This window comes from Sus scrofa, chromosome 6 (assembly GCF_000003025.6).
Source record: "Sus scrofa isolate TJ Tabasco breed Duroc chromosome 6, Sscrofa11.1, whole genome shotgun sequence".
In the NCBI taxonomy this organism is placed as follows: domain Eukaryota; kingdom Metazoa; phylum Chordata; class Mammalia; order Artiodactyla; family Suidae; genus Sus; species Sus scrofa.
The window spans coordinates 143673414-143687007 of NC_010448.4; positions in this window are offsets into that span (position 1 = coordinate 143673414).

Below are 13594 nucleotides of genomic sequence, written 5' to 3' on the forward strand. Positions count from 1 at the left end.
TTATGTGTAGTTTGTTTTGAGTACGCCTGCTTAAATTAAAACTTTAAGAACTATACTCAAAATATATTCTTCCAAATTCTACTTTCAAAGAATGTCAATTGATGTCAGTGTTGTGGACTCACAAAAATTTGGAAAATAAATTTATTTACTAAAGGACTTCTCAACTTTTTCAATAAGTAGAGCATCTTTTAGTTATAAAAGAGGGGACAGCTTGTGCAGCATTTCTTTACATATTTATAACTACAATTTTCATTTTTACAGATTATTTAATGCTTCTGATATTCACAGCGCATCATTTGGAAAATGCTTCTCCATTTTAACAGTAGTAGTAGTGGTGGTGGTGATAATAACAGCTAATATATATTGTCTTTTTTTTTTTTTAATCTTTTCTAGGGCCACACCTGAAGCATATGGAGGTTCCCAGGCTAGGGATCTAATCGGAGCTGTAGCCACCAACCTATGCCAGGAGCCTAGGGATCCGAGCCGTGTCTATGACCTACACCACAGCTCACGGCAACCCTTAACCCACTGAGCAAGGCCAGGGATCGAACCACCAACCTCATGGTTCCTAGTCAGAATCATTAACCACTGAGCCATGAGGGAAACGCCAACAGCTAATATATATTGAAAGCTTACCATGGATAGAACCAACGGGTCTCAATCCCAGTGAAAAGACATTTTCATTTAGTCAGTTGCTATTATTGTTATGGTTGCTATTGTTGCTGTGCTATTTAAATTACTTTAGACATACCATATGAAAATCTCCGAATGGACGCATGATGCTGAGAAGCAGCTGGAGTTGAGAACCATTATGCCAAGTACTTACTAAGCATTATTTCATTTAATAGTTTCAACTGCTTTAAAAGATAGGTTATTAGCATAGTTTGATACATTGGTAATGGTAAATGTTTGGCCTTAGGACTACCATTCTCATGTTCTTCATCTATGGAAGAAAGCTCTAGTTATTTGTCCTGTTTTTCCTATCTCACCTTGATCTTGCTTTACAAATCGTAACACTGTACTTCAGGCAGCACTATCAACCTGTATTAGCCTTATAATATGAATGTATTTTCTATTTCTATTATACATAAATTCTTTTTTTTTATAGAGACCCTCTCTAATCACTGAAGTCAAGATTCTGTTGCTCAGAGTAGGTGAAACCAGTGAGTAGCATTCACATCACTTTTAAAACACTCTTGCTTTAAAATTTCTTTCTCTCCTGTGTACATTTTTCACAAATAGCCTGGTAAAGTGGAGTTTATTCAGATTATGTTTCTCCTAAGACCCAGCTGAAATCACTTTAAAGAGAAAGGAATTTTGAATTTTATGGGGAAAGAGGGGGCATATGGAATATTAAGTTGCTGGCTGAGGTTGTTGAACATTAAAACATGGATGAAGCAGAGGTAGCACCGGAATGAAAAAAAAAAAAAAAGGTGTAGACTGGAAAGACAGAAAGAAACAAAAGCTATTTGCAAATTTTGAAAATTTGCAAAGGATTCAAATGACTCTAATCCTGTAACTGGAGTTAGACTACTTTAAAATATGTTTTAAAAATATTACCTCATATGTTAAATTTACCATTAGCTGACCATAAGGTCATTTCTCTTATTTTCCGCACCAACTGGCCTATTTGTATGGGAAAATACAAGAAAAAACTCAGGACTAATTCCCTCATTGTGTATATTCCATTTTGAACCCAAATTACTAATGTTCTGCTTTTTAAAAAGCAGATTAGATGAGATTTTAGAAGTCAATTCATGAATTTACCAGCCTGTCTAACTCTGCATACCTTTTCACCTTGAATTGGAAAGTTAACCCCCTGGGATGAACCTTAAATGTCTTATACGCCAAAGAACTCGAGTCTCTTCTTTTTTCTGAACCTTTCACTTCAATTGGCATTTTCAGTTTGAAAACCCCAAATCTACAGGTAGAAGTTAATTTATGAATGAATCAAAAACCGGATCTTGGATCAAGAAATAGATGAAAGATCTAAGCTGTAAAACTAGAACGGTGCGAAGAAAAGGCAAGCATTTAAGATTAGATCATGATGTGACATGGCAAGTCAATAAGAAATCCCCAAAGAAGGTAAAATAACAGTGCCATCAAACCAAGAAAAATAGAGGCTAAGCTAATGGTAAAGGTCCCCTTTTCATAATTGATGTTCTATTAAGTTCTGTGCTGAAGAGAGGGTTTTGCCACCTATTCATCGGTATCAGGGTTATTAAAGGAATACATCAGTTAATAAGATAAACATAGACTGTGCTTCAGCTCACACTGTAAATCAAAACCTCGTGAAATTTATCCTTTAAAAAAAGAGGGGTCAATTTGCTAAAGGAATGAAAGCTTGGCCACCCTCATCCTTCATGTTAGCTTATCTTGTTTTTCATAATACAACAGAATGGGCTGATGAACTTTAATGGGAAAGTGAAGTACATTTCTAGCAACACAACTTTCCTCTTCCTTCCAGATTTAAATCAAGAGACTTGAAGCTTTTGCTATATAATCAGATTGTTGGTTTCATGGAGGTAATCAATGGTGTTGATGAGCAGCATCTGATACCTGGTCAGGGCAGAGAAAAACAATGCACATGGGGCTGAGCTATATTTTCAACCTCGGATGTTCAGACCCTGTTTCGGCACTTTTTTCATCTTGTAAAGCTATTTGTGTATACTGCCAGCAGGGTACAAATCATGATAAATCTCTCTCTATTAAATACACCTAGGGTTTGGGGACTTCGTGTTTTCCCATATGGAAATAACATCCCTGCTCCCCCTCCTCTCCCTCACCACCCACATTAAACACAGCATCTTGCCACTCTAGCACTGAACTCTTATGAAAGATGAATCGTATCAGTATCTCCTTCAGTTAGCAAAAATACTTAGGCTGCAGAATCAGAGACAGACACAGCTTTTACAAATGCCTGACACCATGTTTAGCACAGAGGGGACAGTTTTCTCAAAGAATACTTCTACATTTCCTCATTCTCTGACATATGGATATTAGGTGTGAGTGGTTTGCAGCTGAAGACTGATACTTATCATTCATAGTGATCATTTGCATTTATATAGCACCTTTTATAGGAACAAATCAAATCATTAAAGCTATTATACTAATGAATGCAAGGCAGCAAGTGTCATTACCTCCAGGCCTGTGGTGAGACAGCAAAGGTCTCAGAGGAGCAGCAAACGGTGCCACCCCAAACTCAAATGGTTCCCATGGAGCTTACAGGCATTGAGAGAAGTCCTCCAACATATTGATGAGGTCATTTTTGATCCTCATATGATGAACATTCTTTTCCAAAATTGTTTGGCAGCTCTAATTTTCAATTAGTGTCAGACAAACCCTGAGTTCCAGCCTGTACCTGCAAGGGTAGAGTAGTCCTTTTTGTAAATATTTCTCTTTAAATTCTATCAGAGGGGTGGTATTCCTGGGACTAAGGAAGTAGGCATTCTGATTCATTGTATTCATTAAGTTACAAGTCTTTGAAAGATCTTAAAATCATAATCTCTCCAGATGAAACATGAAGGTCATCTATTTTGAGCCTTCCTAAATTTCCTTTATGGTAGCCTACCAAGAGAGCCACTTAATGCTAGCTGTGTGGCCAAACCAGTTCATTAGAAAGAAACTTCTGATCAATAAGACAAAGTCTCTCATTTATTCAGTATCATTTATATTATGCTTTGTCAGTGCCACACCTTGAGGATACAGTGACAAACTAGAGGAGCACAGATCCTGGCCTCAGACAGGTTTACTGCACTCCCCATGCTGCCAGGACTCCCAAGCAGGTTGAAGAAGGACATATCATCCTTCACTGGGCACCACTTCTGAGATTCCAAAGAAGTCTATTAGACTATCTTCTTACTTAAAGTAAATATATTTCAAGCATTTCAACAAAACATTCCCTTGAAAGAAAGAGCCATTTTCTCTGCAACCTTTAACTTTTAAATCCTTAAGACTTTCTCAGCTCACCCTTTTACTTACCTACCATAAACTGTCTTTGAACTTGGTGAGAGCAATGTCTGAATTTATAAATACTATACATAGCAATGCTCCTCTTTTGGCTTCTGAGTAGGAAAAATAATTGTTTTTTTTTTTTTTTTCCATTGACCCAGTACCACAAGCCAATGGGCACATAAATACATTTGCTGAAGATATTGTAAGTGCTTTCTATTAAGTGCTTCAGGAGATGATTCTATTAGCTACATCCATGCTTCTGTTAAAAAATACACTAGGGAATATTAAAATTTGAAGATCTTATATGAGTACTGGAGTGGTTAGGAGCACTCCACCAAACGAACCAGGTACTAGCAGTAAGTCTTTTATAAAGACACAGAAGCAAAGTAAGGAAAGTATTTGATTGGCTAATATTTTAAGCCATTGCCTTATCTGGGAAAACCTAGTTGGTTTTTTGTGATTGGTTGTCCTTAGGTTTCATTTTTTTACCCATGAGGCATTGGCAGGCATAGGCTTTGGTCTACTTACTAGGTTAATAGGTTGCTAAGGCATTAGAACTATTTTTGCCTAATGGCCTCTTTAATTAATTTAACACTTCTGTTATAAAGACAAGCCCCCAAATTTTATAAGTGAATAATTAATAAATACCTAAGCATGTTTCCAAGTGGGGTGATTTATTCATTTGACCAATGAGAAAGCTGTGCATTTCTCAAAGTCAAATCTGTTTTAAACAGCTTTCTAATTGAAGCGCCAAAGTCAGTAACAGCAAAGAAGATGAGAACCTTTATATTCTCAGGCTATTGACTTTTTTACTTTTTGTCAGGATATTGTGTCTCCAACTGAATTTAGGAATTGCAGTCAGATAATGCACACATCAACAGCATTTTATCACATACTCCTCCAGGCATTTTTGGAGGCTCAGTGGTATTTCCCAAGCAATCAAGAACAATGAAATGATCTTTGTGCTGGTCCTATGCTACTTTTCTACATGTCACATTAAAATGATGGACATTTTCTTATTTTCCCAGGGCAATTTTTTTCTAAAGGACTGTACAGAATTATCTGAAAGATGATATGAAGAGGCCATAAAGAGGTAGAGAGGCTGGCCATTGAGGTTGGGTTTGATGGAATCCCTAGGACTCAGGATTTGCTCTTCAACTTAAGATACTTTTAAAAAAAATTTATTTATATTTTTTCATACCCAGAGTTGATCAAAGTCTCAGAACTGGCCAGTTAATCATTTCATAAGATATTAATAGGTAAGTTAAACTCCTAAATATTAATTTTCAAAAGGGAATATATAACTCTGGTGACTATAGTATTAAAGTCTAAGATTTTAGGGCACCTACTTGTTATGTCATTGTGCACAAGAAATGAAACTATTTGTTGAAGGCTTTGTATCAGCATGTATGGTAGAGTGAGAACAAAACAAAATAGAACTAATGGATATGGTCACTGGTGATAGAAGTCAGAGGTTTAAATTCCAGGTCTGCTAATTGCTAGCTATGAAGCTAAGTACTTTGTGCCTTAGTTTTTTATCTGCAAAATGGGCTTAGTAACAGTACCTAATTCATATGTTGCAAGGAGCAAATGAATATAGAGCACAGCTCTAAGTCAGCACTGAGTATATATTAGAACTTTTTCTGAAATAGGTGTAAAAGGATTTGAAGAGTCTAAAAGCATATTTCGTCCAGACTTCCCAAAGGCTGGTGAATTCTCTGTATCACTGCAGAATTTACCACTCTGATGCCAAATAACTGTGGTTCACCAGATTCAGCAGTCCTCTCCTTTGGGTAGTTTTAGCTAAGTTTTCCCAAATTCTTACCTCTTCTCACCATACCCACTAGCAAACTTTTCATCACACTGTGTCTCATCTTTTCTAGTAGGCCTCCTCCTGGTGATGACACCCTGATTAGTTTTAGATGTTGCCAAGTCCTCATCATTTTCAAAGCATCACTTAGAGGGAGACCTTTTGAGATATACAGTCTTAATGGGTGATTTGTACTAGGGTCATTTAGAGTTGGCTTTAAACAATCAACCAGAAACTAGTCTCTGAGAACACCTGGGTGCGTAAAACCCTCTGTGTGCTTACTAGAACTAGAACACTATAGAGCTGTTCTCTCCAATATGGTAGACACTAATTTCACGTGGCTACTCAGCAGTGGTTCTAATTGAGATGCTTTGTAAGTATAAAATGCACATCAGATCACAAAGACTTCAGAATGAGAAAAAAAGGTAAAATGTCTCCTGAATACATTTTTATATTCATTACATGCTGAAGTGATAGTACTGTTGATATATTAGGGTAAATAAAATACTTTTAAAAAATTGAGTTCAGATATTTCTTTTTTACTTTTTTAATATGGCTACTAGAAAATTTGTACTACATTTGTGGCTGACATATTTTGTATTTGACAGTATTGTTATAACAAGAGAAATTAGTTTGCACAATGAAACTTGTTCTCATTTGATAGCACTTTTCTAAGTCAAACATTTAATGTGGGTGCTAGGATCCAGAAATTTCACTTTTAGGAATTATCCTGATATAATCAGATGTATGTACAATGATAGCCATAACAACAACATTTTGCAAACAACCTAAAATATCCATCCATGGGGAGTTGACTAAATTACAATTCATCTACACCGAGGAATGCCTCGGAGTCCTTTAAAGTAACCAGATTAATGTCTATTTCCTACACTGGACAGCTGCTGCTTTCACTTCTAAGCCTTTATCTCTCTCTCTTTTTTTCTCTTTTAAAAAAATAATAACTTGAATTTTCTCTGGAAAAATCACCCTTGTTCAGATTCTTGGTCTTTACTGTCTGGGTTTGATCTACTCTTTACATGCAGAAAGCATTAGTCCAAGCTTGATTAATTTGTGTTTCACCCTTCTGGCCTCAATATTTGGTTCAGGAGTGGTCATTTTATCCAAGACTGTCCAGTTAAAGCTAATCTTGGTACTTTCAAAGAGTATCAAAGCTGGACTTGAAGGTGAGGATCATATAAAAAGCTGTTGACATTTGCAGCCAAGTTGTCTCCTTCTCCATGCTCTCATGGAGTTGCAGGGGCAGAAAAACTTCCCCTTCTACCCATCTAGGTTTGTTTTTGTTTTTTATTTTTTTGGTCAGTCTAATAATTAAATAGACATAAGACAGGTTAACAGGAGAAAACAAATTTAATCTTGCACATATAGGAGTCCCATAAAAATGTGAGACTTCAAGAAGTGACCAAAGCAAGAAAACTTTATACATTCTAGACAAAAAAAAAAAAAAAAAAAAAAAATGTGAATAATTGACAAGAAAAAGAAATTGGGGTTGGGGTAGTAAATTACTGAAGAAGTAACAAGATTTGTTTATACAGGCTTCTTGGTCCTACATTCCCTGTCTCTGATAATAAGTATATCTCTTTACCTCCTGGTCCGGGGATGGTACTTATCCTACCTATCACGTGGAAGATTTACTTCCTTCTTTAAGGGAACAAAGGACGATCAGGATGTCCTTCTTACACCTGTTATTTCTGGGTAACTTTAATTCAAAATAATCAGTATGTCAAAGTGGCATATTATTAGGTGGCATATTCTGCTCCTCTTCAGTGTCAATGGACTAAGGTAACTACAGAGTGTTTTAGAGCAAATAAAGTAGAATAATGGGATAGATGGTGGGCGAGAGGTATGCTTTATCTACGATGGTCAAAGCAGGATTTTCTAAGATGATGACATTTGAACTGAGATTTAATAAAAAGGAAACAGGAATAAGAAGACCAGGAAAGACAGGGACCATCATCATATGTAATGTTCCTAAGGCAGGAAGGCCCAGATATGTCTGGGTATCAAAAGGAAGTCTGAACACTTTCTATTATTTAAGAAGGTGGTCTTTTTTTTAAGCCTTCTACAGTAGCTAGGGACAGGGAACGAGGGAAAAGTGTTAAAAGCATAAATCATAAAGACAGATTACATCCATATTACATAAGATCTTACACACCATGACAACATTTAAAGTGTATTCTATTTGTAGTGCAAAGTTTTTAAGCAGAAGGGCAATGTCAACAAAGCCAAAAGAAAGATAGTGTGTTTTTTCCTCTTATAAATTTTCCATAGTTAAGTATCTTAAGCTCCCTATAAGATAAAAAAGGTTTATTCACAAATATCACAGTGTATATATAAAATATCTAGCATGTCATAATTTCCATCATTAATTTTTAAAACCTGATGATTATGCCAATGGCTGTTTAAGTGCAGTATTGAATGAGGCAGAGATGCATTATTTTTCATGCCTAGCTCTCACTCAACCTGAACAGAGTCCAGGATACAGAGACCACAGAAAAAAGAGGAGTTAGGAATATCCTCAAAAGGTCAGTAAATGTTCCAAAGAAGAAACCACTAAGACCACCATGCAAATCAGTAGAGTCCCAGAGGGTCTCTTGCTGAAAGAAATCAGGCCAGGTCTAAAAGAAAACTGGGCAATGAGATAAACCTTTAAATGCCACCTCACATTTGGTATTGATTTATTTGCTCCTGGATTTTAACTAACACGCCTTTCTTGAAGACGCATCTGTAGGAGACCAAGAAAACATTGTTCTTTTTTCTTCAGGTAGATGTATGAATGTTATTTACCTTTTCTAATGGCTGAAAAAAACTTAGTTTACCACAGCAATCCACTTGGGCTTAGGTAACATATTAAAATTAAGCCTATCCCCGGGCCAGCTTTGTGATAAAGTATGAGTTGCCTTTGAGTAAGTAACTTAGTATCAGCTTTCCAATTCTGAACACTTTCTATTATTTAAGAAGGTGGTCTTTTTTTTAAGCCTTCTACAGTAGCAGTGCCCCATCACTAAGTCCCAGATGATTTCATAACCCAACCAAATTCTGCCTTTTAATCATCGTCAAGTGAAAATGACTAAGTGAAAGTACAAAATATACCTGTGGCTATATATATATATATTCAGTGTGATTTAAGTTTTTCACTTAAACACTTACTGAGCACCTATTTTATTTCATGCAAAGTGCTAATTATAAATAATAATGATAGATAAAACAGATCTTTGCTCAAGGATCTCAAACAATCATGATGGTACTGTAGGCTAAGTGATATGACGGATATACAGATAAGGAATTACAGAAGTATAGAAAGGCAACATGGGGGTGCTTCTGAGAGACAATGACGCCTGAACTAATTCTTGAAAGATAGGTGACAAAAGCAGAGAAGGAAGGATCAGAGGGTACTCTGGAGAGAGGCAAGAAAAGTCATGAAGTGTGCAGGACTATATTACTAATCTGGTTGTGTACCATCAGGCATCAGGTAATAGATGGAAAGAGAAAGAAACACATGTGGGCCTTTCCTAAAGCCTGAAATCATATGAATAAAGTAATCAGCTGGTTCTGAAAATATTAGACATGGATAAAAACAAGTATAATCAAAAGTTTAGGGGATTAATAAACTATCCAATAAAGCAGAACAATAGCCACTCTATTTCTAATACAGTCCAACATTTTTAGAGTCTCACTTTTTAGTTTAGTCTTCCAGTTAAAAGTATATTACAATCTGCTTTATTACAGTAATATTTTGAAGCAGCTTTATACAAATATAGATCCACAAAGTAATAAAAGTAAAACAAGGTACGAGAATAATTCTTAAAATATGTGTATACAGTAAATGCATGCTATGTGGTTTGTGGTGGCCCTGGGTATGGGTACTCAGATACGCCTTTAAGAGAATCTGTTCTGAAGAGCATAGCTGGCAGATAGCGTCCAGCTACCATATATTTGGATGTACTACAGTGTTCCTTCCAATACCCCCCACACACTGAGTTGCTCAAAGCTAATGACTAAACTTGGAGGGGACAATACTGTGGTACCATTTCTGCTGACATGACATTCCTCTAACAAGCAACCTTTGTTCTGTGCTTCCCCTTGCCTAGGCTGAGATGTTCTCAGAACTTCATTGCAGTCTGAGCCTTTTGCTAACTCAGCCCTCTTTCCTTCTTCGCTACTTTCCCGGAGCTCAGACCTGCATCATGGTCTGAAGAATCTCCTTGCCTACTCCTTCCCCTTCCCTTTATTTTTACAGGCATTGCTCCTAATAAATCTCTTGTACAGCTAATTCTATTTTGGCCTCTGCTTTTTGGAGGACCTGAACTGACATCAAATACTTATATTTCCCAGAGATGGACTCCATTTTGCTTCTGATCTTCTTAGCACTATTGAAGAGAAGGAAAGACAGTATGTGACACAACACATGCCACCATCCAAAAGAGTATTACAAGAAGAAGGAAAAAAACCACAGTCATTTAAAAATAATTTAGTGATAAAAAGGTGTAGTGCAGTAACATCCTTTGTCAAGCATTTTCCCCTTCTGTGGCAACTTACAGTGCTGTATTGCTGTTCATTCTTTCCTTCTTGAGATTTTTCTCTGTTCTTGGATTCTATTACACATCTTATGGTTTTCTATTTCTTTGGGATCCTCTTGTGTTATCTACCTTTTAAACATTTTTATTTCCCAAGTATATATTATTGATCTACTTCTCTTACTTTACAGAACAATAGAACTCTATAGTACACCCTCTTCTTCTACCCTGAGTTTGAAATGTGTTTGCAGGTACAAATATATGTGTGTAATGTATATATTGCCCACTGCTGTTGTGACAAATTATTGCAAACTTATCAGATTAAAACAAAAATCATTTACTACTTCACAGTTTCTATGGGTCAGTTTTGGGTACAGCCTGGTTCATCTTCTTCTTCTCCTCTGGGTCCCAGAAAGCTAAAATCAGGAGGTTGGCAGGCTGTATTTATTTCTGGACACTCTGGAGAAGACTACACTTGCAAGTTCCTTTGGATTGGTGGCAGAATCCAGTTCCTGATGGTTGTAGAACTGAGGTCCCCCTTCCTTGCTGTCTATCAGTTGGGAGTTGCCTTTAGCTCCTTGAAACCTCATTCTAGTCCTTGCACATGGGCACCTACATCTCAGAGCCAGCAACAGCACCAAGAATCCTTTTTACACTTGGGAATCTTTCTCATGTCCTTTTCTGCTGCATCTCTTTGATTCTTCTGCCTTCTTCTTCTGATTTTATGGGCTTATGTAATTATATTCAGCTTACTTAAATAGTCTAGGTTAAACATTCTATCTTAATCTCATCTGATTAGTAATCTTAGCTGTATCTGTATAGTCCCTTCACAGTAGTATATAGATCAGTATTTGATGGAATCATCAGGAAATAAGAATCTTGAAGGGGGAGGGGAAATCTTTAGAATTCTCCCTACCATTATTTATATGTGTTCAAGATACCCCAAATTGCATGTCCTAAGCTGAATTAATTCTTTCCCAACTCATTACCCTATATTACTTATCTGCCGGTATTTCCTCAGTTAATAGCACCCCAGTCAGAAAAGCAGAAACCTATTGTCAATTCCTTTTATGGCCACATCTAATCTGTAGTTCAGAACCCCAAAGGAAGGAGGAGCTCTAGAAAGACCTCAGGCTTTTACTTGGGATACCAATGTTACTTCTTAAATGTTTCTAAACCCCTCACGTCTTTGCTCTCCTTACAATTATGACCCTGCTTTAGATTCTCACTATCTTTTCCCTGTATTTTTACACTATTGTATTAATCTCTTACTTCATCCCCTAATTCCCTACTTTCTACTTATTCACAACATCCATTTATCAGACTAAATATATAAAATGTAAACCTGAGTTCCAAATCCAGCCACAGTCGACTGGGTTATTTCAGACAAACTTTCCCATTGATAACAATTATAAACATTGGGCAAATCAGGCCTAAAAAAAAATCAGATAGAATTTATCAACAAGATCTGGGAGAGGAAAGAAAGCAAAAAAAAAGTAAGCCTGGCAATTAGTACTACTTTTTCTGTTGAGGAATTTACTGATTCTCAAAGTGTTATTGGAGATTTTGAGAAGGCATGCAGAGTTTTTAGCAGACTGAAGGGGCTGGTAGAACCAACACTGGATTCAGGACTCATCAAACAGAAAGGACCCTGATATCTACCTGTAGTTTCTATTATGACTTCAAGTGCTTAAACATAGGAGAAGGTGTGACAGCCATGAGAACTACATCTCATCTTCAAAACATCTCAGGCTTTTATTATATTAAGATAACTTGGTATGCAATTTTCTCTAGACTTGATGCATGCTAGAAATAAAATTTAAAAACTCTTTTTAGAAAAAAAAAATCCAGTCTCCAGTTATTTTTATAGTTTTTATATTTAATGTCTGCCATTCAGTTAAAAATAACTAAGCAGGAGTTCCCGTCGTGGCGCAGTGGTTAACGAATCCCATTAGGAACCATGAGGTTGAGGGTTCGGTCCCTGCCCTTGCTCAGTGGGTTAACGATCTGGCGTTGCCATGAGCTGTGGGTAGGTTGCAGACGCAGCTCGGATCCTGCGTTGTTGTGGCTCTGGCATAGGCCGGTGGCTACAGCTCCGATTGGACCCCTAGCCTGGGAACCTCCATGTGCCGTAGGAGCGGCCCAAGAAATAGCAAAAAGACAAAAAATAAAAATAAAAAAAAAAATAACTAAGCATACAAAAAGATTTAATAAAGAAATTAGAAAAAGCAAAAAATAAAAACATACCTACTAGAGATATACATAATTACATTTTCAAACCTTATCATTAAAATACACGTGATATTCTCAAATAATTAAATTGCAAAGTGGAGACTTTAAGCAGAGGATAGGAACTATATAAAAGATCAATTCTATTATTTATGGTTGAATTTACTTAGATTTTTATATTATTTCCAAACTATTTTCTCAGCTTATTCAGTTGTCCTACCTAGTCTTCATATAATAATCTCTTCAAGAGTTCAGGTTTAAGTGTCTTAACCAGAAGATGTTTTCTTTATGAGCTAGAAGCAAATAATGACTTTCTCTGGAATCAGCTCTCAATTTAATGCACACATGGTGTTGAGGAACATCCCCATTAATGTCATGCCTATTCTGAGATAAACATATTTCATTCCATTCTACTGTTCTACCTTGGTTATTAGAGATAGATTTTGATTCACCAAACATTCCTCAAGAAAATATTATTTATATATATATATATATATATATATAACTATTTAATTGCATTTAATTGCATTCTCTTCTGAGCACATAAAAATACTGCATAGTTTTGAAAATGTTTTTTAAGGAAGGATACTTATTACTAATGTCAGTGATTCAGCTCCATGTACATGGGTAGACTAGGTTTTCACACATATTTTGTAGAAGAAAGGCCTGTCTCTACCCTATACTATCACACATTTGCTATTCACAATATTCTACCATTAGTAATTCATTTCATATGCTAATTACTATTTTAAAAGAAAATCTTCCTGAAAAGAGTATTACATTGAATTTTTTACAGACAGTTGTGCTTGAACTTTTCAGCTTGCTACCCCAAATTCATGAGCAACCTGAGACAAAGAAGTATCCTGGATCATTGAAAGGCAGGGAAGCAGAGAAGCTAGAGGATGGGCAAGGGGAAGACAAACAGAGAAGCAGGCATGAAATGCCAAAGATATACTTGCTTATCTCATAGTTTTGTAGAGCAGGCCAGTGGCTTCACCCTTGCCATGGATGGCCTTATGATCTAGGGCATGGTATACTTATCTGGAGATCCCTTTTTAAAATAAAA